Genomic DNA, 27,998 nt, shown 5'->3' on the forward strand with positions numbered 1-27,998 from the left:
CATTAGATTTGAGATTGACGAGTATATGGAAGTTTTCTTGCGAAACTGACCGCGGAACAGCTGGGAATTCAGTGTGTGTTTTGATATCTATGGACCGGACAATAGAAATGTTATTAGATGAAAAGTTGGATTGGAAATCTAAGGGATCATCGTCATTGAAGACAAATGGATCAGAGGAAGGATGTTGTGATGTAATGACCCGATTAAAGATATGTCGTGAACGAATACGTGGTCGTAATGGGGCTGGTGTGAGTCCACCAGTTGGATTTGAAGCATGGCCAAAGGCAGGAATATCCTTCCATTGAGCATCATAAGTTGGGAAACTCTGGTTTCCAAGCTTCACATATGAAGTGATGCAACTGAAATGAAAGGAGTGTGAGCACTCTGTGGAGAAAACGACATTACCATCTCCAACTATCAAGGTGTGAGCACAAAAACCTGCGAGGGGGTCCGAACGCTCACAATCAATCATTATCATCTAAAGAGATTGTGATGATGATATCCTGGTGTTGATTCATTGGCTCAAAACCTTCGGGTTTATCATGGCCTCATCTAACAACTCCATGCGAGGCGTTTGCGCATGGGATATAATTATTAAGGAAAACAAAACATATAAGTAAACATCCATGGAGCTAAATAAATGTAAAGTGCTGAAATATAAATAAGACCAAGGTTTACGTGGTTCAGCACTAAGGCCTACATCCACGGGGTTTGTTGTTTTACTATGTTCTTCACGGTTACATGAATAGTCGAATGACTTTTGGGTTTACATGTTTCTCTCTTCTAAGTGATTAACTTACCCTTGCAATATCTCTCTCTCTCTCCTTCTCTCCCTGATTTTTCCGATCCCCTTTCCTCTTGGTGGAGATTGGGTATTTATAAGGTTAGAACGTGGGACCCATCTCTGATGACCGTTGGAACCTTATCTTCTTGTGTCCTTGCGTCCATCACGCGGAGGTCTGTGTTTGCCCCTTGATCCCGCAGAGGCATCCTCGCTCGTTCCACAGGTTGGTCGACACGTACACTGCTCAAAGTGTTTAATGCGGGTAGTTGAGGGGTCTGCTCGTGTCAGACAAGTGTCTTCTGCCCCTGTCAGTCCGTGTCAGCTAACTTTCTCTCCACCGTTGATCTTAGCTTCTCTTTTGGGGATGAGATAAAGTAACTCCTCGGGATTTATTTGGTGTTTCGTGACGCATCATGTTTTGATGTTTTGGCCTGCATGCTTTCCACGTATCTTTTTATATACACGTGTCTGATAGTGAGATATATGTGTACACAATTTGCCCCTTTTCTTCGGGCTTGAATAACTAATGGGTGCCTTGAAGAAAAACTATCGTCGCATATTCTTCTCACTCCTAATAACTTCTCCTAGATACTTGGGCACGTCTTTTATTCGTGCATTAACTGCTTATGTAACGGGCACGTTTCCCATTCCTCCCTTAATTTCCTTCTCTTTCTTTCGGGTATTTTAAGGATAGAAAGAAAATTTAATTTCATTCTTCCTAAACGCTCTCTCAGTTTTCATTCTTTTTTCAGCCCTTAAATTTTCTGTCTGTCTTCATTGAACCTGTGACCTTAAATTCTCTGTCAGTCTTCATTGCACCTGTGATCTTAAATTATCTATCAGTCTTCACTGGACCTGTGATCTTAAATTCTCTGTCAGTCTTCACTGGACCTGTGATCTTAAATTCTCTCCACCTTAGCATTAATCACGCCCGCTTCCCCTGTTTGTTTCTTCTACTGCTGTTTTTGCCGGTAAGTTTTTCTTTTCTTTATTTCCATTGTTTCACGCTGTGTTGATTTGTGAATTCTCTGCTACTGTTGTTCCTTGTTTGTGATGAAGAACTTCTTCGGATGCTTGCATACTAGTTTGCCCCTGTTCTTCATCTTAAATTAAGGAAGCCACTACTTCGAGGGTGTGAATTTTATGAAATTTTGAGCATGTATACTAATTTTAGGGTTTCTGCGTTATCGTGTGTGTATTGCTATGGATGTGGTTTTTTGATCTTTGGTAATGTTTTTTGATTGTGTGTAACTTGTTCTTGATTTTATTCTTTTCGCAGCCATGTCTGACCGTCCGCGGCTTACTTATCAGACTCATGATTCTGGGCTATCGAGATCTCCTCCGCGTCGAGAGTCTCAAGATGATGTTCGTCGGAGTCGAGTTTCTTCTGGAGCGAAGGCCTCGTCCTCTAGGGAAGAGATTCCTCCGACAATTCCGCCTGGTTCCCGAAGAGTCTTCGATCGCTCAGCGGCTCGTCCTCGTGATGATACTAGGAGTACGCAGGCTCCGCCCCGCGCTGTTGCTTTTGACATTCCTCCTCTACGTTCGTTAGTGCCCGAGCATCATCTGCGGTCTTCTCCAACTTTTAAAGGGAATAATACGAAGGGTGTAGCTCCTAGGGCTGAATCTTCAAAGAACCCCCCCGTGAAGAGAAAAGCTTCGGAAACGTTCGTTAGTTCATCCGGCCCCGCCGAGGAGGATGAGGCTGCTCCCTTGATACGCACTGTCTCGGTTAGTAGGAAAAAAGTAACCTTCAAGCATATCGATCTCGAAATATTCAAGGAAAAGCATGAGCTTCAAGCCTTCGGGGTTCGTTTCTATGCCCCTGAGGATGATATTACGTATGAGCTTATCTCCAAGTATGAGTTCGATGAATTTCATTTGTTAACGACGGTTGGAGCATTCGAAGCTGGTATTATGCTGCCGTTGTACAAATCAGGTGATTCCTTCTACTATGACGTGCTCGCTAGTCGTGAAGGCTCTTCCACCAATACTCACAGTCGTTCTGTATCCCAACTATCGGGGAATTATCTCCGCGCTCTGAAGGAATGCTATCTGCGGAGTAAGGGGGAAACGTCGATGACTTGTTACGTCCCCAATCCCATGGAGAAGGAATGGTATACTCCTGAGAATTTCAATAACTCCTTCGGTGATTACGTCAATAGTAGGAATCGCAAGCCGTGGAGTGTCAGCCTTCGGAATCTCCCTGCTCCTCGGGGCGAGATTCGTCTGTTAAATGAGGTCATCGATGCCAAGCTGAAGTATGTTCCTGGCACGGAGGCGTCTAGTCGTCGGAAACTCTTCCCCGCGCGAGAGAGGATCAAGCGCGATCATGACTACGAGTGGCACGCCACCGTTATCGAGATAGTTGGTCCGTGGGCTTACGGTTGGATTCCTGGTCCCCGCGGTTGGCGGCCTACCGAGAATAGTAAGCCGCGCGAGTCTCCTCCTGTTCGCTATGAAGATTTCTGTCCCTGGCGTCTGAACTTTGCGGGTATGAATTTTCCTTATGCCCTTGACGTCGTAGAGGGAGACGAGGAGGAAGGTTCCGGTGCTATACTCCCACCGAAGAATACCTCAGCTGCTCAGGTACGCGGATTATAGCTGCGCTTATTTTTTAGAACTTCCATCAGTCGGGAAAAATAATTCTTTTTGTGGTGTTGGTTTCAGGTGTTGAAGAAGAAAAAGATTAGGCCGAAGCAGTCTTCTACTACTGTGATGGGCGAGGTTGAAACCCAAGAAGAAGTTACTAGTCCAGTGAATGAAGAGTTTGCTGAGGATGAGATTACAGATGGGGAGGAACGTACTTGTACCTCCCCTATCAATGTCGAAGAAGAGGTCTTCGCTGGTCATGCTGGTGATGAAGGAAGGAACAAATCCGTGGTGGCTGATGACGTTGTTATCGGGGATGTTTCCGTCCCTGCTGGTGATGCCGCGGATACCCTTCCCGCTTCTCAAGAATTTTCTTTTGATCGGACGTACTCCACGGGGGAGTTCTTTGACGAAGCCCTCGATTTTCCCGAGGACTTCTCTTTACTTTCCCCCAATGATGATTGGGATGTGCTTGGTGGTGATGGTAATGGAGACGCTACTGTAGAAGATGTTGGTGCGGAGGAGCCTGCTGTGCATGTAGGCGCGGAAGAGCATGCCAATATTTGTGCTGAGGAGGTCGTGTCAGAGAAGGGAAAATCTGTCATTGATGCGCCTGCTGATAATCTTCCCCAGTCGCCGACGTCTGAGGGTGAGGACGCCATCATGGATTGGTTCAAGGAAAAGAATCTTCTATTTTTCTCTCATCCCGCCCCTGTTGTTGCTGGGGAAAAGGAATCAACCTCGTATACCCGTCGCATGATGGAGATGTCTTCTAAGGCGCGGTGTCTGAAGCCTGGGGAAAAAGGTTGACTGTTCCCAAAGCTACCCTTGTGCCGGACCTCCTACTTCCGTTGCCGATATGATGGCCATCGCCGACGGGTATCAATAGGCTTTCCGCGCAGCGTGGTGCTGGAGGTAAATTTTCGTACATACTTCTACGTGACAATCAAATGCTTCGGTGAATAATGTTTTGTCATCTTGATGTGTAGATGATGAGGAGTGAGCATTGTAACCACGTGCTGTATCAGTTCTTCAAAGCGAAATCTCTGAAGCTCGAGGCTAAGCTTCGTCACCGAGAAAAGGAATTATCTGCGGCTGAGGTGGAAATAGAAGAACTGAAGAAAAAGCCTTAAGGAGAAAAGAAAGCTGGGTGAAGCAGAGGCCGGTCTTCGTTCGAACTTGTTTGCTGTGCGCGCTGAGTTAGAGCAAACTCGTAGCCAAGTTTCCACTTTCACAGGTTTTGGTTCTTTTCCCTCGCAGTATGTCGTCATTCTTTATTTCTAGTTGTTCTGTCTAGTCTCCCACCCTATCTCCAGTGGGTGTGGCGTCCCCGAGCTGATATGGCTTCGAAACGAAAGAGCTCGGCAAAAAATCTCGTATTAGAGATTTGGTTGAGAAATTAAGAGTGAAGCTAAGAAATGGATGCTCGGGCTGAGGTATGGTGCGCGCGGCATGTTCAGATGGTCGACATGCAAAATCTGTACACCATGATCGTGCTTTATTTAATGGCACACTGATGTGGACCCGTGATAATCTGCGGGAAGCCCGTGAGCGTACTCCTGTTGGAATCTAGGATTCAGCTGCTGAAGAAGAATTACAGACGGCTCGATCCATTCCTCTTTCAGGGGTCAAGGATACTTGCTCTGTCTTGCCAGAGAAAGATGATGCTCGTGCTGAAGTCTACGCTCTCAGCAATGCTCTTTCCGCGTCCCGTGCCGACGTAGCTCGTCATGCCGAGTCTGAGAGGAATCTTGAAGTGTGCATGTACAGACTCAGCAAAGGGGTCTCAGAGATAAATAAAGAGGTCGACCACCTTCGTCATATGGACTCGATGAAGCAGGTAGAATTAGATGCCTGTCAATTTACTTCACCAACCTTCAACTAGACTATAAGAAATTATCCGCGGAATATGACCATCTTGATGAAGCGCGAGATGCGGTTGTTAATGAGTATGAAGAGGCTTCGGCTTGTGTCGAAGGTATAATCCCATTTCATTGAGTGTGACCGTGTTTTTTTTCTACGCTAACTCCGTGTGTTGTCTTTTTCAGAGCTCGAGGGACGCCTTCGCGTCACAAATGAAAAACTTGAAAAGGCTCAATCTTCCTTAGGCAGCAGGAAGAACAGACCAATCACTTCAAGAATTTAGAAGCAACCCGCGAGGAGGCCGTTGGTGCTGCTTCTAGAGAAGTGAATCGGCTATCTTCGTTATTATCCCAAGCCAACAGCGGACAACAGTTATTAAGCACAAGGCTCGTTGTCAATTGCTGAGGAGACGAACAAGATGCTGGAGAGGATAGAACTTGGCCTAAGGAACGAACATGGTCTCGTGAAGAACTATCTCGTCGTCCCGTTCCTTATGCCTTTCCCAGCTCCTCGGGCACCTCTTCTGGTGGGAGCGTCCCATCAAGTCTTCGGAATAATCCTGCCGATGGGGCCGCCATCTAGGTAGAGACCACAGCATTTGTAGGTCCTCGGCATCATTATCCTTTCACTTTTGTAATCATGTAACAAGGATATTTTTTGCTGATATCCTGTAAAAGGAATATTTTTTGATTGTGTATCCTTGAATTTGGCCTTTCACTTCTTGTAATCATCCTTTATGAAATGAATCCTCTTCTTGATATACCTGCAATGTTGGTTTGTTTTTATTTTAAGCATTTGTGAAAAAACAAAACAAAAGTTTTTAAGTGTTTGGGTGCGATACTGAAGGATGGTACCTTCGTGATCGTCTTGAGACCTGTCACCCCGCTGGTGAATCCTGGGCCAGAGGATTCCCAGACGGTGGGGGACGGGGCAACGTTCTAGGATATGGGATTAAAATATTTACACACCCATTCCGTCGACCCGTTGCCTTAAGATTGATTGGGTATCTCTTTCTGCTGGGTGCCTTCCCCCTGGTCCTACACTTATGGACACTGATGGGGGAGCCCTAAGAGATTGTAGATTAACTACTTTCCCCAATATTGTCGGTAGATTCCACTGACTTGATAATTTGAAAGCTTGTTTGATTGATAAGTTGAGGCCTGCAATTCCTCTTCCAGAGATAGAAACATGTGGAGCGGTCAGGCTCCCTTCTTCTATGGGAAGTATGGTTTGAGCCACTTAGCATTCCAAGGATGCCGGAGGACCTCGCCTTAGGAACCGTTACCCGCAACGTCGTGTATTATAAAGGTCCTCCCCACGTAGGTGCTAACTTTCCCCATTTCTTTTCTTGCTGATACCGTGGGATTGTTCTCAACACATACTGTCCCTCTACAAAATTCCGTAGCTTTACCTTTTTGTTGTACTCCCTTGCTAGTCTTCGTTGATAATTTTCCATCTTTTGCAATGCTACTTCCCTTCTTCCTTCCAAGTCGTCCAACCTTTCTAACATCATATCTGTTGTGAAGTTTTTCTCCCAAGCTTCGGTCTTCGTGGTTGGCATGAGGATTTCCGTAGGTATGACTGCTTCAGCTCCATAAGTTAGAAGAAACGGGGATTCCCCGGTGGCGGATCTTCGTGTTGTCCTGTATGCCCATAACACATTGTGCAGTTGTTCGCACCATCTTCCCTTATGCTCGTCTAATTGTTTTTTGAGTATAAGGGCGAGGGTCTTGTTGGTAGCTTCCGCTTGTCCGTTGCTTTGAGGGTATATGGGGGTGGACTTGTTCTTTCTTATTTTGAAAGTATCGAAGAGCATGTCTATATTTTTCCCTGTAATTGCTTGCCGTTATCAGATACAATTTCAGCAGGTATACCAAATCTGCAAATGATGTTCTGGAATATGAAAGTAAACACATCCGCGTCTCTGATCCTGGCCAAGGCCTTAGCCTCCACCCATTTACTGAAGTAGTCCGTGGCTACTATCAAAAATCGTCTCTTCCCTGATCCTTCGATGAAAGGCCCGACGATGTCTACGCCCCATTTTGCAAATGGCCACGGGCTATCGACGGAGTTTAACATTGTTGCCGGCGCGTGGATCTTTTTTGCGAAGCGCTGACATTCTTCACATCGTCGGGACATCCTCGCGGCATCTGTATCATTGTCGGCCAGTAATATCCTTGCGTTTTTGCTTTGTCAGCTAGTGATCTCATGCCGCTATGATTCCCGCGTCACCATAATGGATATCATTTAGAATTCGATGCCCCTCTTTCCGGGACAAGCACGTAGTAATGGTCCAAGGAAGGATTTCTATACAGGACCCCATCCCGAAGATCATATCTTCCCACTTTGGAGAGTATCTTCCTAGCTTGTTTCTGATCCGCAGGTAAGCTTCCTTTTCGAGAAAGGCATGTATTGTCACCTCCAGTCATCTTCGTTGCTGAAGTCTTCGTCTTGATTTGCTCTTGACAGGATATCTCTTCGTCAAAGTCATTATGGATGTCTTCTCCTACCTGGTCTTCGATATTTTCTTCCACGTATCTTGATTGGTAGCGAAGGAGAATTGAGATGCAATCGAAGGCTCGTATACCCTTGCTATTTTAATAGCTTCGGCATTTTTATCCCTCAGCATGGATGATATATATGCTAGGGCATCCGCGTGCCTGAGGTCCCTTCTGCATAAGTGCCGGAACTTAATGTTCGGGATTTGTGATGCCAATGTTTGGACCAAGGCCATGTAAGCTGAAGGGTGTCATCGTACACATTATACTCGAGCCCTATTTGCCGTATGACAAGCTGCGAATCACTTGTCAGCCTTACATCGGTTACCCCCATCTCTATTATTATACGTAGGGCATGTACGACAGCTTCGTATTCAACAATGTTGTTGGTATGCTCTTTGAATTCCAATCTAAGTGCCTGTATAATCCTTTCTCCAGTTGGGGTGATAATGACAATGCCTATTCCTGCTCCTTCCTTATTTTTAGATCCGTCGACGAAGACTTCCCATTGTCTTTGACTCGCAGGTTCGAGGATATCCATTGGATCCTTGATTTCTTCCTCGGCTTCTGGTATTCCCTTAATCTCTTCGTCGTTGTCAAGGGGGAGGTCTGCTAAGAAATCGCCAGAACTTGGGACTTCTGAGAATGTTGAATTTCATGAATGATGTTGAATTGGTCCAGATGGGTGTTCCATTTGGCTATTCGGCCCACTTTTCCCGTGCTTTTGAGGACTGCTTCCAATGGTGCTTTGCATGGTACCCTGACGAGGTGAGTTAGGAAGTAGGTTCTCAGTTTTTGGGTAGCCCATACCAGTGCGAGGATGAGTTGTTCAATCTTAGTATAATTTCTTTCCGCAGAATTGAGTGTCTTGCTGACGTAATAGGGCTGTTCTATCTTTGTATTGGTTTTGACTAATACCGCGCTGACTGCGTCCTCGTTGCTGCTATGTACAGTGCCAAAACCTCATCAGGGTCTGGCTTCTGCAGGATCGGGATTGAGGCTAGATGTTCTTTGATTTTTTGGAATGCTTCCTCGCATTCAGCGGTCCATTCGAACCTGCTCCCTTTTTTGAGAATATTGAAGAAATGTTTGCATTTGTCCGAAGACCGTGCAATAAATCTGCCCAACGCTGCTATAGACCCATTGAGCTTCTGCACTTCCTTTAGATTCTTTGGGGACGGCATCTCTACTATGGCTTGAATCTTGCTGGGTCTACCTCGATGCCCCTTTTTGTTACCAGATACCCGAGGAACTTCCCCGAGGTGACACCGAAAGTACATTTCTCCGGATTCACTTTCATGTGATGCTGTCTCATTGCTTCGAAGATATTCCTCAGGTCCTGGTGGTGATTTTACGCAGCTTGCTTTTGACGAGCATGTCGTCACGTAGACTTCTAGGGTTCCTCCAATCCATGGCTTGAAGATAGCATCGACCATCCTTTGGTATGTTGCCCCTGCGTTTCGAAGTCCGAAAGGCATTCTGGTATAGCAATAAAGGCCATGTGGGGTATAGAACGCTGTGTGTGGCTGATCTTCTTCTGCCAGGGCTACTTGGTTGTAACCAGAATGTCCATCCATGAATGACAGTTCTTCGTATCCTTCTACTGCTTCTACCAGCTGTCTATGCTCGGCAGGGGATAGCTGTCCTTTGGACATGCCTTGTTGAGATTAGTAAAGTCGATGCATATTCTAACCCCTCCATTTTTCTTAGGAACAATGACCATGTTGGAGATCCAGGTAGGTACTTGACTTCCTTGATAAATCCTGCGTCTAGTAGCTTCCGAAGTTCTGTTTCTACTGCCTCATGATACTCTGGAGCCACTTTTCGTATTTTCTGCCTGAACGGGGGCGTGCCCGGTTTGATGCGTAGTTCATGTTGGATTACTTTTGGGTCAATCCCCGGCATATCTCCTACTTCCAGGCGAACACATCCGCATATTCCTTAAGTAATTTGGTTAAGGAATGTTCTCTTCCTTCGTCCATTATGGTCCCGATTTTGATCATCTTCGGGTTTTCTTCCGTTCCTATGTTGATTTCCTTTACGGGTTCTACTGGTGTGAACACAGGCTTCGGGTTTCCGAGGACTGGGACGCTCTTTAATTGCTATTTAGCGTGTTTCTGTTCTTCGCTGGTTGTTGAGTACTTGTTTCTGTGCTTGGACATTACCATCTTTCGTCAAGCCCTTCCTGTAGTTTCCTTAAGGAACAGGTCTACGGCCTTCTCTTCGCGGTTTCTTGTTTTTTTGTTTTTACTTTTTTTATTTTTCTCTTCGGATTTTTCGCTGCTCTTGCTCATTGTTGATATGATCCTGAGTGGCCTGGCACTCTCGCGTAGTGATCCGATCTCCCTTGATCTCCATTATTCCCTCAGGTGTTGGAAATCTGAGATATTGGTGGTATGTTGCCGCAACTCCTTTGAGCTTATGTACCCATTTTCGTCCAATAATAGCGTTGTAGGGGGAAGGGGTGTCCACCACACTGAATCGGGTTTCCAGTTTCATGGGCCCTGCGTTAACCTGTAACACGATGTCTCCCAAGGGCTTCGTGGCTGCTCCATTGAATCCGTAGATGGTGTGATAAGAGGTCATTAACTGTTCATCATGGAGCTTCATCCGTTTGAATGCATCATAGAATAGGACGTTTACAGAGCTTCCCCCGTCTATGAGGATCTTTTTGAGGTTACATCCAGCTACTGGTAATGTTAGGACCAAGGGATCGTTATGGTCTTCCATATCTTCTTCGATATCCTCGGCATCGAAGATGATAGGAGATTCCATCCATTCTTCGTGTTCGTCCACCGCTATCCCATCGACCTTATATAACTCGCAGCGGTCTTCGAATTGCTTCCGTAACCTTTTTCCAATCTGCGCTGTGAGTGAGGGTCCTGTGGCTTCGGAACACGAGATGGTGTTGATTGTTCGGTTTCCTTCCGGAAGTTGGACTGGTTTGGTTCGTTTGGATCTGTCCTCGGTAACATCCTTTCGTATGTAATGTTTGAGCTCTCCCGCATCAATTAATTTTTGGATCATTATTTTAAGGTTCTTGCACTTTTCGGTCTGGTGTCCGTTGAAACAGTGATATTCACAGTAATCTTTAGACTTCTCGGATCTCGGGGGCTGCTTTCCCTTAGACCATGGCCACTCTAAGTTTTCCCTCCCTTTGATCTCTCGTAGGATACGAGCATAGCTAGCGTTGAGTTTCGTGTAAACTTGATCTTCGAATTTTCGGTCGCCTGTTCTTCGTTCATCCCTCCGTTCCTTCCTATCTTCGTGAGGTCTCCCTGAGCAACTCCTTTTGGCCCCATTGGTTTGTTCCGCTGAATTGGTGCGGTGAGACCTCTGCGGATATGCCCTCGGGTTTTCCCGTTGAATTTCTTCAAGTCGAGCGTGCTTTTCGATAATTATTCGAAGATCTCCCTCTGTCTTGGGCACGCTCCCATGAATTTCAACAAATAGGGGACTCATTCGGTCTAAGCCCCATTTGTAGCAATTGGTGATTACCACTGGGTCCACGCTCCCTATGGCTTGGAAGATCTTGTGCCATCTGTTAGTGTACTCCCTCGTGGTTTCCTTGTAGCCAATTGCTAGTGAAAAGAGCTTATCCATCCCGGTGTTTACAGTCTTGTTGTACATGTATGTTCTTAAGAATTTCTCTGCGAGTTGGTCGTATGAGTGGATGGAGTTTGGTGGCAGATTATCAAACCATGATAACGCCGATCCCTTCAGGCTTGACGGGAAGTATCTGCAGAGTACGGCGTCGTTCTGACCCCATCTAGCTAAGACACGGTTGTAGTACCGAATATGTGCAGCAGGGTCGCTGGATCCATCAAAGCATTCGAACGTTGGGACAGGGCATTTCAGTGGAATAGGGGTGTTGGCCAAGCGATGAGTTAAGGGCGTGGAGTTAGCTTCTCTCATGACCTCTTCTAACCTTCCCCCGCCTTGTTTATTTTTTAATTGCCTGATCTCGGCCATCATCTCATCTCGTAGTTCCTCCATTGCGCGTTGGTGCTCTAAATTCTTCGGCTCATTACCGTCTGACTCTCCATCGTCATAATCCGGGTCGGATACGCTACGTCTCCTTGTCGCGTCTTCATTAGCCGCTATGACGACTCTACAGTCTCGGTTTGGCTCTGGTGCTTTGGAGCTTGCTTCATCAAGTTGTTGGCTGGTCTTCGTGCTTAGAGCAATCCGCTCCTTTAAATCTTGATTTTCTCTGGCCAACAGGGCTACAGCTTCTGCGTAAACCTGCTGGCTCTTCCTCAGTTCCTCAAGCTCAGCCATTAGTCGGTGTGATTGGTTGGACCCCTGATTGGGAGTCCCAGCGCGTGCTGCTACAGCCATGGTGCCGCCCTCCTCCATGGTCTGTACTAAAGGTGGCAGGGGTTCAGCTTCGGTTGCTGGTATTTCCAAATTGGGGTGAGCGCCCCTCTGCGGTGCTAGAGCCGCCGGTATGGTTTGATTCTGATCATTTGTTAGTGGCATTCCAAAAGTTAGAAGGTGCGCGGGTTGGAATGTTCTGGATTCATCCACCCTTTCTCTTGGTTGATTAAGTTGACTTATGGCGAAGGTATTGCTAGCCTCCGCAGCCTTTGGGACTACCGCAGCCTCCCCGTACTTTGTCGCTGCTGCTCTGAGAGCCGCCGCTGCAACTGAATTAGCGTTCATAGGTGAAGTGATTTCCGCAATATATTGCCTTCGATTGGTCATTTTAGCTTTATCTCCTTTCTGCTTGCTTCGGGTGATGACCGGGGTTGTCCTGGGTGTTTCTTTTGACAAAGCTTTGGATTTTCCTGCTTCCTGCGTCTTTTCCATCACGTGCCCTTTTGTTGATAATGAAATCTTGCCGAAACTTGCCTTCTTTACTCACAATACGTTCTTTCTGCATAAGTTATTTCAAACAACAAAAACGGGAATATCCGCGTGAAGCGGGTTAGTTGGCGAAATACAATCTTCCAAGAGAGAATTAAGACACGCAAGTTATAATATACGGGTTAAAGTTTTATTAAAGGAGATCCTTAGTATAAAAACTACGAAAATTGTAAATCCGACGGATTAGAACAATAACTCTTATCGAAGATAAAAGGTGGGTTTTTGAACATAATACAGTTAACGAATGATCTATACGGTCCGAGCTGATAAATCAGAGCAATCATATGCCAATTTAAAATGAAATCACAGGACAAGATAAATCTTTTACCGGGACGAAGTCCCTGTTTCTAGCGCCAAATTGTGAGCACACAAACCTGCGAGGGGGTCCGAACGCTCACAATCAATCATTATAATCTAAAGAGATTGTGATGATGATATCCTGGTGTTGATTCATTGGCTCAAAACCTTCGGGTTTATCATGGCCTCATCTAACAACTCCATGCGAGGCGTTTGCGCATGGGATATAAGTATTAAGGAAAACAAAACATATAAGTAAACATCCATGGAGCTAAATAAATGTAAAGTGCTGAAATATAAATAAGACCAAGGTTTACGTGGTTCAGCACTAAGGCCTACATCCACGGGGTTTGTTGTTTTACTATGTTCTTCACGGTTACATGAATAGTCGAATGACTTTTGGGTTTACATGTTTCTCTCTTCTAAGTGATTAACTTACCCTTGCAATCTCTCTCTCTCTCTCTCCTTCTCTCCCTGATTTTTCCGATCCCCTTTCCTCTTGGTGGAGATTGGGTATTTATAAGGTTAGAACGTGGGACCCATCTCTGAAGACCGTTGGAACCTTATCTTCTTGTGTCCTTGCGTCCATCACGCGGAGGTCTGCGTTTGCCCCTTGATCCCGCAGAGGCATCCTCGCTCGTTCCACAGGTTGGTCGACACGTACACTGCTCAGAGTGTTTAATGCGGGTAGTTGAGGGGTCTGCTCGTGTCAGAAAAGTGTCTTCTGCCCCTGTCAGTCCGTGTCAGCTAACTTTCTCTCCACCGTTGATCTTGGCTTCTCTTTTGGGGATGAGATAAAGTAACTCCTCGGGGTTTATTTGGTGTTTCGTGACGCATCATGTTTTGATGTTTTGGCCTGCATGCTTTCCACGTATCTTTTTATATACACGTGTCTGATAGTGAGATATATGTGTACACACAAGGCATCATTATATAAAGTACAAATCATCTGTCAAATAAAAAATAAAAACAAACATAATTATTTTCAAGTTAACCATTAGAAACTTATACGAAGAACAAATAACTAAGCAACAGAATCGGTAAATCTAGCAATGTTGCTTTGATTGAACCCATTCTATAAGTTTTGTCACAGAGCCCATCCTCATATAAGCAGTTAACCTTGGAGAATCCTCGAGTCTTTTATAGTCAACCGATTTAAAGAAGAAAAAAAATTAAAACCGACAAGGCTCTTACATAAAGATTTACCACAAATGAACTAAAAAACTGATCTAGCAAAGTAAATAGAGTTCCATAATCACATATAGTCATATAGGGGTTGCAATTTAAACACAAAGGTAAGAAAAATGAATGAAATAAAATGGAAAAGATGATGTTAAAGTGAAAACGCAAAGACAAATTGATAAGCCAATAAGATGAACAAGTGATCGGATATCATTCACAATTCATGAATTTCATTAAAGTGATAACAGTTGAAAGAGAGTTTGAGAAGTTATGTACTCACCACCATGAATACGTAGTCTGAAACAACCCAATCAGAGAATGATCAATGAAATGAAGTAAACACCAATAGATTTTCTTTGGGCTGTATATTGAGCACCACCCACCAACACCAATTAGCATTTCTACAACCAAAAAACAAAAAAAATAAGTTGTGGAATGAAAAGTACTAGAAAGTCCTTGTTCTAATCTTATGAGTTTTAAAGAGTGCAATTGAGTGGGTCTTAAATAAGGTGGAGTTTTGTAAACTTAATAAGTCTTAAGAAAGGGGATCCAAGAAAGGGGAGTTTTAAATATGGTGGAGTTTTACCCAACACCAAGAAAACAAATGGGCCCCCTCTCCTACTCTAACGGCTATAATTCTTCATACTTTTCATTTTTTTTCTTCCATGATTTCTGATGATTTCTGAGTAGATTTCCCTGTCTGGACTTCGACCCTGAGTCAGATAAGGATCCAAGAAAGGGGTAAAATCAGGTCTCGTTTCAATTGATCCTTTTTGTTAGTAAGAAATCTGAATCCAAATTTCTTTCATCGCATTTTACTAGTTTTGTAGTATATCCGATCCAACTTCCATATTGCATTCATTATAGTGCATGACTTTGCATTACACGCATAACAATATTCATTTTACATTCATCATAGGACATATTCATCCTTCCTTTTCTGCATCGACATTGATTATTTCTTTAAGCCTACATTCTACTTTAACTCTTTATAATTTTATACCTATTAGTTACATCCTTTGTATGAGTGCTCATATGGGATTCTTACGGGTTTTTATATTTACCAATTCTTGTTTGCTCGATGAATCTAGTTAAGTATTATTTCAAGTCTGCTTAAAGAAAGGAATCCTTTGATGCTTATACTGATAACACTCATTGATTTAGACTCAGAACAACAACATAATTCATAATAAAGAAACATAACACAAACGAGATTAAAGATAGTGAAATATCATATACTTATAAATCAAAAGGAAACCTAATATCATTCATACTACTAATAAAACTTTAATTAGATGGTTGACATTGCCTTCTTCTGATCTTATGGATCTTCTGCTGTGTTGACCCTTCATTCTTCTTCATCGGAATCATCAACCATTATGATCTCGCCGTCCCGTTCTTGCTGATAAATGGCCGTTTTCTCATGGACATAAGTATAGTCCATTCCGGGTGGATACTCGGATAGAAAGTAATTAGCAGTTACCGGAATTCCGGAGGCTAACCTTGTGTGAAGATCCTTGATAGCCTGAGTTCCAAACCTATTCTTCTCTTATTGACTTAGGTTACACAGAGCTAATCTTTGTGCATGTGCAGGGTACATGAAAGTTTCTCGATGACATACTGTACACCGATAATATTGAATTCGATGTAGTTGCCCTTCTTTGCAACGAATAACCTTAGTGGATGAAACAAGATCACCAATTGGAATTCTGAAGTGATTGCAAGCCATTCTTAACCTTTAAAATATTTGTTCTAAGTACTTCTTCTTTTTCTGGAATGCGGTATTTGTTATGTTACCGGATAGGGGATTTTTATAGTTTAAATTATCTCTTGGGTTTCTCTTAGCATTTAAGATTTATCGACTTCTTTACGTTTGGTTTATTGGGTTTCAGGCGTCTAATCATCTTGTGATAGTCGTTTGAGCAGATTTTTTTTGATTAGTGGCTATCTAGCATTGTTTCGATGCATGCACCTATAGTCTTTGAATATCTTTCATTAGGTTTAGAAACCTATTTGGTTAATTTTTCAGTCTTGCTCAATCCATCCTTTAATTTCATTTATTTCTCCTGCTGGCTAGCCTTATAGCTTCTGTTTTATTTCTGATTGAGTGGTCAAAGAAATATGGTATAATGCAGTATGCATGAATTCTCTGTGAATGAGGGTGTCCTTTTAGGTTTTGCCTCTGCTGCTGTTGGAGTGTCTCTCTATTATCCAATCTATTGCATTTATTGATTTCAAATGTTCCTTTTTGACCTATCATTTAGCTATTTTGGTTGTCGAACTCTTATTGGACGAGGTTTAAACTAAAGTAAATCCTTTTTGGTTTCTTTAAGGTTAGGTTTTCGAGAAATCCGAGTTTCTTTCATTTTATAAGCAGTTGAATTAATTGGTATTACGTCTGCTCTCATCTCCTTTCTTAGTATTTATTTTTGCCTGGAGCTTCTATCTATTCCATTCAATTTTCTTATGTTCTGAGCAATTTTTGAACCTTCTTTCTTATTCAATGTGAGCAGTTACAATTTATACAAACATCATAGTGGCCTGTCTGTGGCACAATGAAATGCAAATTATACTAATGTAGGCATTCTCCCAATAACTCCTGCATTAATGAGAGACTATGGTATCAAAGAGAATAATATTCTAGCTAGAATTTTTTCGACCGAGTTCTATTCGGTTGAAGATATTAGAGGAGTACTACGTCATTTATGGGGTCTTAACATTGGCTTCCAAATTAGAGAAACTGATCCAAACCTGTTCATCATTACATTCTGTACGGCAGAAGAATTGAAATGGATTGCATTGAATGGTCCTTGGTATCCTTACGTTAATGCTCTCTCTGCTACTTATGATTTTCCAGGAATGCAAATTACTACCGAGGCAGTAAAAGAAATCCCTCTTTGGGCTAGTATTTCAACTACAGACGTGGGCACAGATTAGGGGAAAGACTAGGATTAATTGCTAGCAGGATTGGAGCTGTTAGTCAAGTCTGTAATGGAAATGGGAATTTTGATTGTGAACCAAGGGTCTTAGTGTGGGTAAACATAGAAAAACCTCTTGTCTTGAAGTTATCGGTTAGGGTTGAACATTACCCTGTTAGAGAACTAGTCTTTACGTACTATAACCTACCTTCAAAATTTTGTTCTCACTGTGATCGACTTGGTCACAAGATCAATCAATGTGTCATTCTACAATATCGACCTTTGGAAGATATCTATGATATATCTATGCATTCACCTGGACCTGCGGATGATATCTTTTAGCTAAACGACGCTCTTATTCAAATCTGGAATCCCCAAGATAATACTGATGCGCATGGTAACATAGAGTCTGTTGAAAAATACTTGAATATCCCTGGTAATAGAGAAACATTATATGAACTTTTCAGAGAAGAGCATCCAGTGACTGTGAATCAAGAAACTGCTATTCCAAGTCAAGATCGTCCTTATGAAGTCTTAGGACCGGTTACATACGACGAGGATACGCCTTTGGCCTCTTCTTCAATTCTAGGCAAGTGGACTTTCCCTTTTAATATCCCTGAAAATTTCATTCCTTTGCATGGGTCGAATTCTGAATCGGTTAGATCGGGTAACTCGGAAACATATCGGGTTATCAACTCTATGGAAACAACTGAAGATAACCCGGTTCCTGGATCTGGGCCAATTATTGCTCTGGTTATCTTGAATACTGATATCCTTGTTCCGGTTCCAAATGTGGTTAATAGAAGATTGTCATTCTCCTCTTCTTCCTTTGAAGACACGCAAGAAAACTTATCTTCTCCAGTTTCTGTAGGTTCTAGTTCTACTTCTATCATTTCATCTAATAATAGCTCCATTCATCATAATTTTCATCCAATACATTCATAAATTGCAACCCCTAAAACTCAGCCCAAGTCTGCATTTAAACTTGCAATTCCAGACTTTCCCTCCTCTTCCTCATCTGAGGGATTGTGCATTTTGGTTTCGGATTCTGATAACTTGCTTCAAATCGATAAATATGGCTCCAATCTTAAGGAGAAGAAACAAGAAACTGATGATCTCTTACCACTACCTTTCATTTTGGACTCCCCATCTGAGAAATTGGTCGAAATCCAGGTAACCCTAATTAGATAATTCCTCGTAACCTCTCTTGCTAATTTGTCTCAATTGCTTATCCTATATTGTTTATATAATTCTTATTGTTAATTTCTTAGTTTCCTCCGTTGAACTTAGTTCATTGCATGTTATTAGAACTTTGATACCTTGGTATCCTGGTAACAACCATGAAAATTATTGCTTGGAATGTGCAAGGATGTGGTAATCCTTTCACTCAAAATCAACTAAACCAATTAATTTTAAAAGACAAACCAGAAATTTTATTTCTCTCATAAACTAAATCCAAGAAACATCTAGTCAAGAATCTTCTTAAAGATTATCCTAATACACACATTGTGAATCCCATAGGATTAGCAGGTGGTCTAGCCTTAGCTTGGGTGGATGGATTTTCCTTTGAAATAATGCATTGGAATATCAATATGATTAACATTTTAGTTCAAACTAATTATGAATCTAAGAAGTGGTTACTCACATGTTTCTATGGAAGCCCCTATCCTAATATTAGAAATGTAGCCTGGGATTTCCTTACAGAAATCTCTGAAGAAGTAGATAAATGCTCAATGCCTTGGGTTCTAATAGGAGACCTCAACATGATCTTCTGCCAAGAGGATAAAAGTGGAGAATTGCCATTTAAAAAATCTTATTGTAGTTATTATCATAATATCTCAAGTAATGCAGGTCTTCTAGACTAAGATTTTAAAGGGTATGAGTTTTCTTGGAATAACCATAGAGAGGGTGCTAAAAATATACAAGAAAGACTAGATAGAGCAGTAGCTAATACAGAATGGAACACACAATTCCCTAATTCTTAACTTTCTTACCTTGTGGCAGTTGATTCAACCACTGCCCAATCGCTTTAAACTTAGATACCAAGTTTTCTAAACTTGAATTCACTTTCAAGTTTTATGATACTTGGCAAAAGGAAAGCTCTTGTGTTCAAACTATAAAAGAGTCCTGGAACCATATTATTAGAGACACACCAAAAAATTCCTTAATTTTGAACCTTCAATCTCTTCAAACCAATCTTGATTTTTGGAGGAAAAATATTTTTGGATTACCTTCAAAGCATATTAAAAGAGTTCTTACCCAAATTTATAACTTAAATACCTCAACACATGTTTTCAAAAAAGAAGAGAAGATTAAGGAAAAGTTTTCCCAACTTGAAAAGCTCTATACTACTCAAGAAGCAATAACAAAACAACAGTCTAGGGATAATATGATTCAATTAGGAGAAAAAACACTAAATTCTTCCATACAAAAACTATGAAAAGAAGAAAGTGGAACAACATAGAATGCCTTGGAAGGAGTAATAATGAAATAACATTCAAAAGAACTGAAATACAGGACACCCTGTCATAATACTTCTTGAATCTATTTTCAGCTCATTCTCCTCCCCTTTTACCTAACCATGTTCTTTTTCAGAATATTTCCTCTTGTATCTCTTCTGATGATAATACTCATCTCAACTCTGTTACCTCTGGTGAAGAAATATGGTTAGTTATTAAAAAACTCAAACCAAATAAATCACCAAGACCAGATGGGTTCCCAGCTAGTTTCTTCAAACTAAACTGGGAAACAGTAGGAGAACAAGTCATCTATGCAATTCAACACTTCTTTTTCACTGGGAATCTACATCCAGAATTAAATAAAACATTTATGTTTCTTATTCCAAAAAGTAGGCATCCAAAAGATCCTAGTGGATTTAGACCAATAGGACTTTGCAGCACTATGTATAAAATTATAGCCAAAATTCTAGCTAATAGAATGAAACTATTGCTAACTATTAATTTTCCCTTTCCAAGCTGCATTCCTTTCTAAAAGGAAAATCTCAGACAATATAATTATTGCTCGAGAGATAACTCATTCCTTTAAAAAGAAGAAAGTGAAGCATGCTGGAATGGGAATCAAAATTGATATGTCTAAGGCATTTGATAGGGTAGATTGGGATTTTCTGATCAATGCAATGAAAGCTTTTGGATTTGACAATAAATTTTGCAATCTGATACACCAATGCATTTCTACATCTTCTATCGCTGTCTTGCTCAATGGTTTCCCAGGGAACTACTTTAAACCTACTAGAGTTCTTAGGCAGGGGGATCCTTTTTCCCTTTACTTATTTATAATCTGTATGGAGATCTTCTCTAGACTGCTCATTTCTGGAGAAGAGGAGAAATTAATTCATGGAGTGAAAACTACTCCAAAAAATAGTCCCATCTCACAACTCTTTTTTGCGGATGAATGCTTGCTCTTCACTAGAGCTGAACTTAAGGAGTGTCACAATATCCTTTCCTTGATTGATTCTTTTAGTTAAGCTTCGGGTCAATTAATAAATTTTGATAAATCTGGTGTGTTCTTTAGCAAAAAAGTTCAACCTAAACATCAGAGGATGATTAGTAAAATACTGAAAATTAAAAAAAAAATTGACACAAAAGACCCTTACCTAGGAACTCCTCTTTTCATTAGTAAAGCTAAGATACAATTATTTGAAGGAATAGTGGAAAAATGGAACATAGAATACAAGGATGGATAGGAAAAGCTCTAGCTCAAGCTAGTAAAATGGTACTCAATAAAGCAACTCTAGCTAGTATGGCTAGCTACCAAATGAGTTGCTTTAATTTACTAGAGAAAATCACAAAAAAAAATTGATGCATTACAAAGATATTTTTGGTGGGGGAAGAAACTAATTACAAAGGGTATTATCCAAAATCATACTCTTGTCTCTGTAAACCTTTGAAAAAAGGAGGGTTAGGACTTAGAAGTGCTCATAAATTCAACTTAGCTATGATTACTAAAATAGCATTAAGATTATTAACAGAACCTAAGGCTCTGTGGGTGTCTTAAACAAAACCTAGGTATTTCCTCATCAGTGTTTAAGGCAAAAACTCCCACAACTAGTTATTGGATCTGGAAATGCATCAGTAAAGGCATTCAACTAGTGGTACAGAACGACCTTTGGGAAATAGGAGATGGTTACAGTGTAAATATTTGGGAAGATAAATGGGTACCACATTTAATAGACAATCTAAGTAACTATAGAACAGCTACCAACTCAAACTTAACACTTGTGAAGGATTTGATAGATCCTTTCACTTTAAAGTGGAATTCTACTATAATTTTTGAAATGTTCCCTGCACGCGTAGCTAGGAAAATTTGCAATATCATATTAGTCAGAGATAAGCCAGATATTCTAAGGTGGATTCTTACAAGCTCTGGCTCCTTTACTGTTAAGTCCATGTATAACAAACTTAATGAAAGAACCGAAAATCAATATAACTTAAGGAAACCGGATTCCTTTTGGAAACATTTATGGAACCTCAAGGTATCACAAAGAATAAAAATCTTTGCCTAAAAATGTCTGCATAATGCAATTTCTACAAATCTGAAACTTTCCAATGTCATGCATGATATTCATCCTAATTGCTCCTTTGGTTGTAATGAAACGGAATCTTTAGAACATTTATTATTCTTTTGTCCCTATGCTAAGTCTGTTTGGGAAATAGAACCATCTCCTGTCATTCTGCAATTTGATAGTTCCATAACTTTCTTGGATATTTGCAAGGAATGGATGGGAAAGAAGGACCCAACTATATATTTAGAAACAATTCTGACAAAAGCTTGGTTCATATGGAAAGAAAGATGTAACAGAGTCTTTGAAAAAAAACAGCAAACAAGTGCTCAACTATGATTGGAAATTCAGAAATATCTAGATAATTGGAACAAAGATAATCATTCCCTTAGTCATGCATCAACAAATACAGTTTAAATCCCCAAGTGGATCCCACCTAAGATATCTCAATTGAAACTTAACATAGATGTTTCCTGGATTTCTCGTGTTTTCCCTGCAGGTTTTTCTTTAATTCTTAGGAATGATGCAAGAGACTTTGAACAAAGAAGAGCAGGTTCCTTCACAACAGCTACCCCTGAAGAAGCGGAATCCATACGATTGTTGCAGGGAGCTAAATGGGAATTAGAAAAAGGATGGTACAATTTCAGTGTTGAAGGAGATTGCAAAAATCTATATGACTACATGAATAGGGAATCCTCTCAAATTGAATGGCAGAATCAAGCACTTATGGATGAAGTAAAATGTGATTTTAACAAATGCAATTTTTTTTTGGGTTTCTTTTATATTCCTAGACTTGCAAATCAAGTGGCTGATACACTTGCTAAGGAAGCCAAAACCTTTGTTAATTTCGTAAATTGGGACAATAGTCCACCTAACTGTATTTTACAAAACTTAGAAGTAGATAAATCTAATGCAAGGTACAAGCACCATATCTCTACATTAAAAGGCTCTACTATTCAAGATGTAAGGGTTCGAAAAGTCGAACCCTCAAAATTTCCCATATGACGACCAACCGTGTTGAGAAGTCAAAACAGTCAAGGTTAAAGTTTTTTTGGTCGGCCTTAGTTACTAAAAGTAAGTATTCCACCACATATGTATGCCCAACATTTTATATTATCCAAATAAACAAACAGTAATAGTGAAAAAAGGAAAGGTTTTATCGATCAAATATGGACTTCGAGATTAAATTGTCAAAAAAGCAATAAACGTAGTACTTCAGTTTTTATTCAAAATCATCATTAGAGACAATCAACATTTTCCTTTCAGCTTCCAAGCAGTTTCCATGCTTTCCTTAACTAGGTCGAAAGGAAGTCTACTGCCCACAAAATATCCAACCAAAAATTTGTCGCAAACGTTTAAGTTCGTCTACTATAACATAAGAGGAAATGATGGATTTCGACTTACCATTAATCGATTGAGGTTTGTGGATGAATATCTTGTAGGTTGAAACATAGACATCTTTGTTTTCCCCGAACAATGATCTTCATTGTCCAATTCTAGAGTTTCCAGCAGAAACACCATTTTCCTTTGAAACATCAATTTCAGCACTACCAGCAGCTCTATGATTTTCTTTTCGTCCACCATTAATGCCATTAAAAGCAATTAGACTTATAGGATAGAAATTAGCAAACCCCAAGCTTGAATCATCTTCTTCCATGGCTGACTTGGATTAGCGCATCCCTAGACGAGATAAATCTTCTTCCACTCTCGAATCAGGACTTAGAACCTCATACCTGTAGAGAACAAGTAGAGAAGAAAAATCCTCCAAAAATCAAGAGATTTTGATGGAAAATGACTGAGAAATCGAAAAAATTGGGCAAGGTTTCTTATCGCAAGTTTTTGTCCGCTACAAACCTCCACGACGCATGAATTTTACGTCACCTGTGGGCATTCAAATGCTAAATATCTTAAGATAAGCAAGAAGGTGTGGGTGGATGCTTCAAAAGAATTAGAAGGGAAAGAAAGGTGAAGAGTTGATGGAAGAATCGCTTTTGGCTCGATAATGAGGTGGCTAATGTGGATGGCTCTATAGAAATGATAGATATCTGCCCATGACATGACTGTACATGGGAATGATGTAGTGAAGGCTACAAAACATGTCCCCAAATGAGATGCTTCATGTTAATATGACTAGTGATGTGGGGGAATTGTGAGCCCCTCAACCAAAAAATCCTGGCCAGTTTGGGGCTTATAAAATCTATCTGGGGTGTATCATTTTCCTCATCCAATCTAGAAAAGGGGATAAGGGATGTATATTTTAAAAACAGAAAAGATTAAAAAAAACAGATACAAATTGCAGGTGCCAACATGATATTTAAACATTTTTATTGTCTTAGAATATTTATCTAAGTCTACTAGTGCTATCGCTGGTCACGTAGAAGACATTCAAGAAGAAAACCAAGTTGCCAGAGGTAAAGGATCAAGAGAAGAAGTGAATCTCACCAAGAAAGAAGGAGCGTCTAGAAAAGAATATCATTTTATAATGAGCAGCAGGAAACATTAATGGGTTCTTACACACCTGTTGTTCTTCGCGCAACTCAGCATTTTAGAACTTCTCATCATTTATTAAAGTTAAAGACTCCCTCCATCCCACCATTAGATGACCTATTTGGTTTAGAATTTTGTCCCACCATTAGTTGACCTATCTCATTAAACAAGAGGATATTTATAGAATTTTCCTTTCGATTGATTATCGTTATCATAAGAAATATGTATAATTTTATATTCTTTGCGTAGGTGTTTTAAAATAATTTTCAACGGTACAAAGTTTACGAAAATTTATGGTATAGTTTGAGAGATAAATGATTTCTAAATTTTACAAGTTATTATCCACAAGGGTATATTTGTAAAAATACTTAAAAACACTCATTTCGTTCCTTGCATTAAAAATTGTGCAAACTTCAACTAGGTCATCTAATAGTGGGACGGAGGGAGTACTTTTTAAACGTCATTTTTGAAAAAGCGGGGGTCTAACAACACCGATCAATATTTCGCTTAGCAATCTGTATGGACAAACTCGAATATACTTTTAAGAGAATCAACAAGACTCAATCAACTGAAAGTATATCAACGAGTTTATATCTCTCTTCTTGATTTGATTTACTCAAGCAAGAACTGCGAGTTCTAATCAAATACAAGGAATAACTTGGATGGTATCAAAGACCAATATCCAAGGATCAATCTATATCAATCAACAACCAAAGGTCGGATTTCCAATTGATTGATTCAAACGCACGACCTGTATTATTTCAATTATATAAACAAATATAATGCGGAAATAGAAATAACACAGACACCAGAAATTTTGTTAACGAGGAAACCACAAATGCAGAAAAACCACGGGACCTAGTCCAGATTGAATACACATTGTATTAAGCCGCTACAGACACTAGCCTACTCCAAGCTAACTTCGGACTGGACTGTAGTTGAACCCCAATCAGTCTCCCACTAATCCAAGGTACAGTTATACTCACTACGCCTCTGATCCCAGCAGGATACAGTGCACTTGATTCCCTTAGCTGATCTCACCCACAACTAAGAGTTGCTACGACCCAAAATCGCAGGCTTTGACAATAAACAAATCTGTCTCCCGCAGACAAGTCTTTCAAAGGATCAAACTGTCTTCCACAGATAAACCCTAAAGGTTTTGTTCTGTATTTTGATAATAATCAAGGTGAACAGAAACCAATTAATAATCCGGTCCTATATTCCCGAAGAACAACCTAGAGTTATCAATCACCTCACAACAATCTTAATCGTATGGTAGAGAAACAAGATGTTGCGGAATCACAAACAATGAGACGAAGATGTTTGTGATTACTTTTTATATCTTGCCTATCGGAGATATCAATCTCAATCCAATCAATCTGATTGTACTCGTACGATAGAAGATGCAAGATCAGATCACACAACTACGATAAAAGTAGTATCAGTATGGCTTCACAATCCAAATGAAATCTTTAAGTCGTTAACCTGGTTTTAGAAGATGAAAACCAAAGGTTAAAGGAGAACCAACTCTAGTACGCAAACTAGTATCACACGTAAGGTGTGGGGATTAGTTTTGCACGATACTAGATGTCTCCTTTATATAGGCTTTCAAATCAGGGTTTGTAATTAGGTTACCTTGGTAACAAAGCACTCAATATCCACCGTTAGATGAAACATGATTTAGATTCAAGATAATATTCTCAACCGTTAGATCGAAAACTTAGCTTGTTATACACACTTGAGAATGCACGCTTTTAGGTTTGTTAACCGTGCTGAAACGTATGAACTTGTTGGTTCAACAATAGTTAACCGAATGATTATCCATATGAGCATTTCATATCAACCATGTTCTTATTCACCATAACTAGTTCAAATGACTTCAAATGAACTAGTTAGAGAGTTGTTCAATTGCAAGGAAATCTCATGTACTACACAAGACACAATTGAAGCAAAGATGATTTGATTCACTTGAATCAGTTTATGAACTTTTATAGCCACGGTTTGCAAACTGCATTTCTTAGTTCTTTTAAGTTTAAGTTCAGAAATCATCTTCAGATATATAACCTTCTCAAGTTCGCAGACTAGGTTCGCGAACTTAAGTTACCGGGCAGAGTTTACAAACTCCAGCAAAAATTCTCGGGTTTGAGAACTTCGCCGGTTCGCGGACTGAGTTCGCAGACTTAGCTTCACGCAAGTAGTTTGTCAACTCCAGCAGAAATTCTCGGGTTTGAGAACTTCGGAAGTTCGCAGACTTGGCTCACACCATTCTTCCGGTTCTCTTGATCAACAAAGTTTGCAAACTTTGGTTCAAGAAATAGGACTTATACATAAATGTGTTTCCACAACAATGCTTATGTCCACCATTGGTTATGTAATCTAAACTCTCATTCCAATCATTGAAACATTCTTAGAGGACGTTATACAGTTGTTACACCATTTCTCGTCAAAGCAATTTTCAAGATGATTGAAACATATCATGACTTTCGTCACATGGTAAAGATAAACTTGATCGAAGCGAAAAGCTTACCAAAACATATTTCGAGATATAGATAGGCGAGGTATACTCGGCTCGAAATACCAAATGTGTATAATCCAAGTCTATATTTATAGCATACGACTTCTTGTCTCAAAGAGTAGGAGATAAAGTAGATAGACTTTTGAGTGACAGATAAGTTCAAGTCTTCACATACCTTTTTGTCGAGAAGTTCCACCGGTTCCTTGAGTAGTTCTTCTACTTGTATGATGAATCTCCATGAAGTCCTTGAGATCAACTACACTTTCTATCTTATTCCGAGACTTAGCTATAATAGACTAGAAATCAAGACTTATAGTTTTGATCACTAACATTGACAAACATGCTTGAGATAGCAGCGCATGCGAGTTCGACCGTGCAATGCTCTAACAATTTTCCTTAGCAAGCTTCAATGCATGAATGAAGACTTTCTACGGGGTAACACGTATAAACATAGCCAGTCGTCCCAGCCCTGATGGGGAGCAGGGAAAGTCCCGTTACGGGATAACACATTCATTGATTCACGTCTGGGTTTGATTACAAAAAGGTAAAACATTATGTACCTATTTATTAATGAATTATTTAGGATGTGGGTATGGAGTAGGAATAACTTTAAAGATAAATTAATTTCTTATTTTTTTTGCTTCGAACAATCTTACGGTTTAACAAAAAAAAAAATTGTAATAGTAGCTAGTATTTTAAGATGGCATAGTGTTTTTAGGGCAAAAACATTCTTAATAATCTTGGATCTTTGATTATAGTTGACTCCATGGTTTGTTTGTAGTATTCAAGGGTATTGCTCTGTATGATAAACTAATTAATGAACTATGCTTCATGGAACTGGAAATGTATTCAGAAGCGTTTGAGAAACATTCTGAGTTACATTGTATGATATGTTGGCGCGTGTTGGGTCTATTGATATATTGGCATATAAATGGATATACCAAATAATTATTAATCTCTACAGATTATATTTTGAAATTAAGAACCTAGATTTAACACTTGTGACTGAATTGATTGACCCAGTCATACTCACACCTTAAGTGGAATCCACAAATCATTTATTCAACAAATTTATCTGTTAGAGTTGGCAAAGAGATTCTGAATATTAGACTGCATAAACCACTTAGTGGTAAAAAGACTAAAAGATAAACTGAGGTGTACTTTAACTGAAAATGGAGATTTTTTGGTTGAAACTCTATATGTTAAACTTAATAATCCCTCTGCCGCTACTAACTATGTAATGCACGAATGTGACAATCAAGCTCTGTTTTGGAAGGAATCTAAGTTATGTTTCAAAGAATTAAGTTGTTTATTCGGAAATGCTTAACTAAATGTCTCCCAATAAGAGGTACTCTAGCTAATCTTATTACACTAGATGATAAATTTTATTTTTGTTTGATTGAGTCTGAAACAGAAGCTCACCTATTTTTACTAAAACCATTTGGCTTTGCCTCCCCATTCTATCACAATAAAC

Source organism: Papaver somniferum, chromosome 2 (assembly GCF_003573695.1).
Source record: "Papaver somniferum cultivar HN1 chromosome 2, ASM357369v1, whole genome shotgun sequence".
Lineage (NCBI taxonomy): Eukaryota > Viridiplantae > Streptophyta > Magnoliopsida > Ranunculales > Papaveraceae > Papaver > Papaver somniferum.